Consider the following 9,154-nt stretch of genomic DNA (forward strand, 5'->3'; position numbering starts at 1 on the left):
TCTTTGTGACTCTTCCTAATCTCCAGTTACTTGTCTTTTACATGACCAAAGCACCATATACATAGTTATCTTAGTATGTCTCATTAATTATCTCATGAGTGTTCGTGTAAATGTATTTATTTATTGGTTTACTCTACTAGAATATAAGCTCCTCAGTAAATGTTATTTTCCATTCACAGCACATAGCTGAGGTTCTGGCATGTAATAGGTATCTAGTAAATGTTCAGTAATGAATAATTAGAAAAGGATTTAAGTAAAATCGAACTTCCAGGCAAAGTTAGCAAATGATATCTACAATTTATTAAATTTGAACTATTGATCATTTACACAGATTTAAAGGATTCCTAAACAATCATGCTCAGGGCGTGATCCCGGGTCCGGGGATCGAGTCCTGCATTTGGCTTCCTGCGGGGCGGCCCGCTTCTCTCTCTGCCTGTGTCTCTGCCTCTCTCTCTCTCTCTCATGAATAAATGAATAAATCTTTAAAAAGATTTAAAAACATAGTTAAAATAATTTTTTTTAATTCAAAAATTTTATGGTGTGAGATCTGAGGAACAAGTCCTTTCTCAGTCTAATAGATAAACAACAAATTAGACTTTGGAAAGAAAAGTTTCCATTTACTGCCCTTAAGAGAATATCCACATACAATGAAAATAAGGTCTTTTTTTTGAGAACTGATAGCGAGTTTGAAAAGAGTGATCTAAACAGACTTAGTAATTTCTTTACTCAACAAATTTGTGTAGAGCCCCTGGTGTGTGCCCAGCTCTATGTTAGGTACAGATACAGGGATGAACCAAATCCAGGTACAGAGGGTTCTATGGGTGTAGAATATAATGAGTGAGGTAGCTGAACTTCAAATAAAAGGCTTCCTAAAGATCATGTCACTATAAGTGTAATAAGTTTTATAACTGATTAATTCAGGTACCTCATAACATTGAAGAGGAGAATCTGACCTAGAAAAGGGATACCTTCACTGAAGAAGTGATAATTAAACAGAAACTAGAAAGATGGTAAAAATGGGGAGGATTAGAATTTGGGGGAAGTGTGGTAAAAAGAAGAGTGATATGAGCAGAGGGAAAACCAGCAAATGTGCATAAGAACCTAGTACATTTAGAGAAGGCAAGGATGGGGCTAGGCAATGAAGCCCCAATACAGTGAGTAAGGGGAAGCAAGACATAAGGCGAGACAGGAAGTTGGGCAAGAATTGGTGCTTTCAAGGAATTGAAGGCCATGCTAGGGATGTGACTGTGGATGAGGCCAGGGTTAACATGCATCCCAAGCAAATGCAGCTCCAAGAAAAGTTCCCTCACTTCTTTCTTCCAAGTAGATAACCACTCCACTCCCTCATACTTACTCCTTTGTATATTAAAAACCCAGACATGCTAGTAATATGATGGTTTAGCCTAAAAATGTAGAATTTATGGGAGTTTTAAAAAGAGAAATGGCATTCAAATTTGAGTTTGAACAGGCTGGGAAAGGGTTTGGTCAGTATAAAAAGAAAATGAAGAGGCAATAATGGTTCATCAATGACACTGGAGTCAATAGTGGAAATAAGTAGAGGGAAATTGATAAATTAGAGATACATTTTAAGAGAAAAATCAACAAATATGGGGTGTGAGAGAAAGGGAGTTGTCAAAGATCATTGCAAGATTTCTGTTATGAGCATGTGAGTGGATATTTGGCCAATTGTTGCAGGAGAAACATTTGAGGAGGAATAGCTTGGGAAAGAAACATGGTAAGTTCAGATTTTGGAGCTGCTGTGTTCAAGGATCTGTGAAACATCCAGTAAGAGATATCAAGAGGAAGTGGACATAAAATTATGAGAAACACAAGAGAAACCAACAGGGAAACAGAAATTTAGGGATCATGGGCTTATTTAGGAAAAGTGGAATCTTGATAAAAATTAGAGTAATAAAGAGCTTATTTGTATCATAATATAGATCATAGGGGAGAAAGAACAATATTAGACATTCTCTAAAAAAGTGATGGGACGCCTGGGTGGCTCAGCAGTTGAGTGTCTGCCTTCGGCTCAGGGCGTGATCCCAGGATCCAGGATCGAGTCCCGCATCGGGCTCCCTGAATGGAGCCTGCTTCTTCCTCTGCCTGTGTCTCTGCCTCTCTCTCTGTGTGTGTTGTGTCTCTCATGAATAAATAAATAAAATATTTAAAATAAGTGATAAAAGAAGGGAGTTTTTATACACTGCCATAAATTTATTGTTGTTTTTTTGTAGTAACAGGTTTTGGCCTTTTGCTACCTATTGTTGGCTTCATTTTACTGATAATTACTATGTGTTTTGCATTCTACTAATACTAGCAAGTATGAGACTTTCTCCATTACTCTGGAGATCAGCAATACAGAAATTATTAGAAAATTATCAGAGATATTCTTAAACTTTTTAACATAGGTAATCAGTGAAATAGCTATTTAATGGAATTTTTAAAATTTAATGCATAACCATGTAAGTCCCTCTATTAAAGAAATTGTACCCATTTGTGAATATGGTCAATGATCACAAGTATGGGTTAATCCTTTAAAAATCAGAACCAGGGGCACCTGGGTGGCTCAGTTGGTTTAATGTCCAATTCTGGATTTTGGCTCAGGTCATGATCTCAGGGTCATGAGATGAAGCCCTGCATGGATTCCCTGCTCAGCAGAGGGTCTGCCTCTCTCCTTCCTCTCCCTCCCCCTGCTGTCTCTCAAATAATTAGATAAATCTTTAAAAAATAAAAATCAGAACCAATAATTAGGATAGATTCTATGCTTTCTTCATTATATTATGAAGTGTTTGGTGTAGTCATATTCTATTTTTGGAATGACAGCTTGTACAAATTTTAAGAAAATTGGAAGATCCATAGAAACACCAAGTTCTCCCCCTCTTTCTGTAACAGTCTTAATGATTTTCTTTATCACCTGGCATGCCTGTATGAACACAGAGGAGGTGATAGGAGACAAGGGTGATTTTCAAGGTCACTGTTTTCTTCACACGATCTTGACTGATGTCTTCATATGTTCAACTGGTAAAGGTTGCCTTTGCTCATCATAGCTGAACAGCCATAGTCGTGGTGCCTGGTAATATTTATAATAAGTGATATAAAGATCATAAGTTCTGGTTTGGAAAATAGCATCCTCACCACCAGCATTAGTTTCAGTTTTATAAGCTTCTACTATTTTCCTTGTGTCTAGGGTAGCTTCATCTGTTCCCAACAATCCACTCTGTTCATATACTTCCATATCTGCAACTTCTCCTTCCTCTTCCTCTTCCTCCTCCTCACATACTACTATGCAATCTTGAAGTTTTATATTGTCCTTGCTTTCTAATGTAACATCCTTAAGTGCTTCAGTTATTCCTGCAATACCTGTGTTATGATAACTATCTACCCAACCGTCATCACCATCAACTTCCTCAATGGTAGTTTCCAGTTCATCTGAATATTCCATTTGTGTGCACCGCTTGTAGCAAGGCACGTTTTTGGTGACCAAAAGTTGTTTGCCTGTTGGTAAGTATGCCTTTACTTTCAATTCTTCCCCTGTTGCCATGTGGACAGTGGTAGACTAAGTGATCTTCGGCTGCCACAAACTCTCCTGGGGTGATAACACCTGTTTCCTCAAACTTTGATTCCTTGAGGACCAGGATCAGGTACTCAGCCACTTCCAGTACCTTTCTGAAATAACCATTTAGAAAAGTCAGAGAAGTGTCAGATCTAGATATACATACACACACATATATATAAAACATGTATTTCTATATATGCATATATATACACATTTATATCACTAAAATAATATGTTATCATTTTATAGATACTGATAATGAAGTTCAGAGAGGTTAAATGATGTCACATAGTTAAATGGCTGAAGGAAGACTTGAAATCTCCACAGAGTTCTTTCTACTCTACTGCTCTGAATTGTCATAGTCAATATTAACAAGTCCCCCTGCCCTTTACTAAGCACTTTCATCCTTATTACAACTCTATGAGACTAACAGATCCACACCACAGTGGGAGCAGTATATAAAGTGGAGTCTTCTGATTCCTACTTATATCCCACACTCTAGGATTACCCTGAGTTCATGTGGAGCTAACCTAGAAGTCACACTGAAATTCTGCATGATAGTTGTGGATTTGATGAGTAAGGGAGTGCCATTCACAAGGTGCATTTTAATGACAACTGAAACACAATCAGTAGCATCTGGGCCAAAATAATTAGTATGGAATACATCAGAATGGCAGCCTTCTAAGGGCTCAACTGATTGAGGTTATGTGACTAAATGAAACTCATCTCATTTCTTCCCTGAGCTTGAATTTTAAGAGCACAAGGAATGAGAGTGTTCATTGAGAGTATGATTTAAGGTACCTACGGGAAGAGAAGGGAGACCAGAGGAAAGAGGGAACAAACAATATTAAAGTTTCAGGAAGTCTGAAATGTAAGAGCATAGGTCAAATGAGAGAATAATAATATCGATCATGATGATGATGACAGGAAAAAAAGAGGAGGACCCAGTGCATTCATAGATATGTTTTTGTTTTAAATTGTCTGCTCATTTTTGACCTAGGATTTTCCTTCTGGTAGTTAAGATGCACTTAAAGTATTAGCCTTTGGTTTCTACAATGTACATAGTTGGCCCCATGTGACTGTGGGCGTTAGACTCACTATGATGAGAACAGGGCCACAGTACCCCTCATAGTCTATTCCCCTAAGGAAAGCAGGTCTGGCTGTCTTCCACTGGAAAACATATCCCTCACAGAATGAGTTCATTTTAGCTGTCAGCTATGGAGTATCTAAGAATCTCTGTATGCATGCAACATTGCCAGCAAGATGCCCACCCACCTCCACTGGGGATTTTAATCCCCAGTGGGGGAAAAAGGCTGCTTCCAAGTGAGTGAAGCAGCTGTCGTTTTACACAGAAATGTCAAAAGCACAAGGAAATTTTTCATCACCAATTGGCGGTGTCATGGCCAGTGAAATACTTTGTGGTTTTTGTGTGGCTTGGGGAGAAGCAACTGGCTTTGTGAGGTTTAAGTCATAGGTATAAACTATCTGGAAAATAAACCCTTGGTTTGAATTAATTTCATAGCTGATGATGGAAGTTGAATCTGAGATGTGGCAGGTGGGATTAATCACACCACACATCTTCAAGATGGTAAAAATTATTTTGTTATCTTTTAAAAATTTTTTGTTATCTTTTAGATACATTTTTCTTAGTAGTTAAATGAGTATGAATATGTTAAATGAATATAAGAATGTGTAGAATTTTATCATATGTTTCTATTATCTAAAATAGTGCCATTTTTCAAAGTAAGTCTCTAAATATAAAAACATTAAGTTTGCCAAATGCAAAGAAATATAAACTATATGCCACTATGTTTATATTAACGTTCCATTTATTCAAATGTTTATTTCCCCACCCACCAGTAACCTATTCTTTCATTTCTGCATCCACCCATCATCTAATAGTTATTGATTAAGCCTGTCTATAACTGATGTACTATGTTAGACATGGCAGGACACTGAAAGCGAAATTACTATTTCCTGTCTTGTAAAAGATTCAAACTATTTGACAATTCATTTGTGACATGAAGTGAGCTACCCTACCATTGCAGCAGTCATCTTTAAACAATAAGGAAAATGAAACAAATGCTGTCTTCCACCCAGCCCAGCAAGACACATCCAAACCTTGACATGGATGCAGGGCCAACCTTTAAGGCTCTTTTAAGACAAGCTGTTTATGCACTTGGTAAATGACAACAAAATGTATATGAGCTTACAGTATATAAAGACTTTAAGTTAGCTGTGATTTAGATTGTGAGAAAATAGATGAGTGTTCAATATAAAACAATAAAACCTAACATAACATATGTGATGTCTTTATGAACCATACTGTAAAGATCTCTGGAGTTTGTCTTGATCTGCCTGCTTATGTGACCGAAGTAACAAAGTAACTCCTAGTTGTCTTGGTCCATTTGGGTTGCTGTAACAGAAATACCATAGACTGGGAGGCTCAAACAACAAACATTTATTTCTCACAGTTCTGGAGGCTGGGAAGTTCAAGATCAAGGTGCCTGCAAATTCAATATCTGGTAAGAGTCCCCTTCCTGGTTTACAAAGGCCTATCTTTTTAATGTGACCTCACATAGTGGAATGGATGAGCGAGCTCTTCAGAACCTCTTCTATTTAGCCACTAATCTCTTTAATGAGGACTCTCTCCTCATAACCTAATCATCTCCCTAAGGCTTCATTGCTTAATATGATTACCTGGGGGTTAATTTTCAATTTTGAATTTGGGAGATATTCAATACATAGTAGTAGCTAACATATGTCATGTAGTAAGTTATTAAAAACTGTTCTTGAAATTGTACTGGAGTTGGGATATTTTGAGATGGAAGCTTCGTCATTGATGATCTACCTTAACACCCCCTTTTGCAGATAAGGAAACAGGCCAAATAGATCATCTAACTGGCTGAGAGAAGACTCCCCACCCAGATCTTCAAACTCCAAGTCAGACCTCTTTGCTCTCTGTCTCTTCCAAAGTTTTTATGCAGGATGTTTTACTGCCAACACCCAAAATAGGACCAATTTTGGCCTAAGTTGAGGCAAGATCTTGTTTTAAAAGTCGTCCTTCAACATTTTTTTCCTTTCTCTACCTTCCTCAGTCCCCGTTCCGGGTTTGTTTTTTGTTTCCCAAGTCTTGTTTCCCAAATGGGATGTCTAGTACACTCATATCAATTTGCATTACAAATGTTCTCTTACCTCCCATTTAATTCTTTCTCATCAACATGGTTTTTTAACCCAAGTAAAAGTTCTGATAGGATTCACAGGTTACCTTGGGATAAAACAACAGAAAGGTTTGGCTAATGGGAGATTGAATCTTGGGTTTGTCTTATTCTGTCAATTACAGGTATAAAATGGCCGTATATTTTATTTAGTCTATCACAGGCCTTGAACTCAGCATGTGTGTCACGAACACCAATGCTGGCACATCAGATTTGCCAGAGTTCTAGGGAAAAGCTTTCATTCAATTTCATACATTACCAAAAGTACTGACCCTTGGGTCACATAAACTCACGCTCTTGACACTGAGGACAGACAGACACAGTGGTCTAGGCTCATCTGCCTCTCTCCTTTTGCACTTTCACCACCCAGCCATGGTTCTGGCACCCCCAAGTATGCATGGTCTGCTTTTCTGTGTACCCCATCCAATTACCAGAACCAACAGGAAGTTATTTTCCCAAATTATTACTCACAAAGATGCTGCAAGATCTTCCCATATAATACAACCTCTATTTTTCTTCCTTTTTTTACAAAAAAAAAAAGGTGGCGCTTTTAATAGCGCTTTTCATCCCCCCCCCATATTCTTAATTATATTAAAGACTCATATTCCTTCCCTGAGTATTCATTTAGAAAGAAGGTTTTGTAATAGTCACATTTAATTTATCAGGGTGCAATAATTTGTGTTTCCCAATCATCTTGCCGACTTTGGTTCATTATACTATTGTTTCACATGAGTAAGTTAGCAAAGTTTGGATTGATTGACTCTAATTAACTAAAACTGGTTCCAGGCTGTGCATCTATTGTCATGGTAGCTAGCCGCAAAGCCCTAAACTGTGCAGCAATGGTGATATAAGGTAGTACTGATTTGAAAACTGTAGATAATATGTAACCTTGGACTTATCACTGTTTGGGAGATAAACTTAAAAAAAAAAAAAGGATGGGGAAGGAAGAGGTATTAGGACAAGTTGTAAGGGCACTTGGCAGGATAAATGAAATTTTCAGTGGGTTCACTTCTTTTATTGTTTTTCCTGTCCAGAGATAATCACAGATGTGTTGAACAAACAAATTCAAAGTCAGCAGTTGGAAGAGTAAGGATTTCATGGTTTTTGAAATTGTAAAGAAATGAAATACACTTGCTGACAAACCATCCAAGATCCATGTAAAAATTATGGGGAGACTTCCTATTTTGTAAAGGAAATCTTTTTACATGGTACTTATTGAAAAGTATGATTATTTGAAATTTATTCTTTTCTCTGCTGCTGAATTTTTATAGTCAATGATGATCTTTGCGAAAAAAACTGTTTTTAGACAGTGGGTAACTGGAAAAATGATTGTATTTTATAGCTTGTAAACATGAACAAATATCACCCTTACTCTGTAGTATTGGACAGAAATCAAGTTAAAGAAACTAGAGCAGTCCCATAGGTGAGATTCATCAGTTAATTTCCAGCTTTCCTGTAAAATGCTGCAGCTTCTGTCTTAAAATACTGGTTAGGATCTTCTTACATTTGATTTATGCTGCTTACTTTCTCAGTTCCATATTCTTCATTTTAAAAGCTCCGGGGGTCCCCTGTTTTCCATGACACCCTTATCAGCCTTCCTCCTTCAATCATCCATTTATCGCCAAGTTCAACAGAACAATCTTTATGTGCAGCCAGATAGATGAAGTGAAAGTTTAACTCATGTACTCAGAACCTTGCTTGAGAAGTTTTCTCTCAGAGTGGAGAAAATACTGGAAGCATTTCCAGTTTATCCAGCTGCTTCCTTCATTTGCACAAAGTCAGTTGGGAAACTGAGGATAGGCTGCTTTTATGTCAGTGCCTTCTTCAATTGATTGAGTTTTTAAATGTTTTGTGGCCATTTTGGCCATGTGAGAAAGGACAAACTTCCAAATGTCACAGTGAAAAGAGTGTTCATTAGGGTTTCCAGAGAAACAGAACCCCATAGGGTGTGTGTGTATTTGTGTGTGTGTGTGTGTGTGTGTGTGTGTGTGTTTAGAGAGAGAGATTCTAAGGAATTGGCTCAGGTGATTATGGGGGTTGCAAAGTTTAAAATAAGCAGAGTGGGTCATTTGGCTGGAGAACTAGGAAAAATAGTTGTTATAGTTTACGTCCAAAGACTTCTGCTGTAGAATTCTCTCTTGCTTGGGGAGGTCAGTCTTGTTCTCATCAGATCAGATCTTCAACTGATTGATTGAGAGGCCCATGCACACTATGGAGGGTAATCTGCTTTACTCAAAATCCACCAAACTTAAATCTCATCCAAAAATACTTTCACAGAAACATCCAGAATAATGTTTGGCCAAATATCTGCAAATGGTGGCCCAGCTAAGTTGACCCACATACATCATGGAGCCCAAGGCAGAGAATAAAAAGATGGGGAAGG

At 37.6% G+C, this 9,154-nt stretch overlaps 1 pseudogene; it reads right to left on the bottom strand.

Moving 5' to 3' along the window:
- Nucleotides 1-2,770: 2,770 nt before the first annotated feature.
- LOC121487475 lies at nt 2,771-5,131 on the bottom strand (annotated as a pseudogene).
- Nucleotides 5,132-9,154: the final 4,023 nt, after the last annotated feature.

Source organism: Vulpes lagopus, chromosome 1 (assembly GCF_018345385.1).
Source record: "Vulpes lagopus strain Blue_001 chromosome 1, ASM1834538v1, whole genome shotgun sequence".
Lineage (NCBI taxonomy): Eukaryota > Metazoa > Chordata > Mammalia > Carnivora > Canidae > Vulpes > Vulpes lagopus.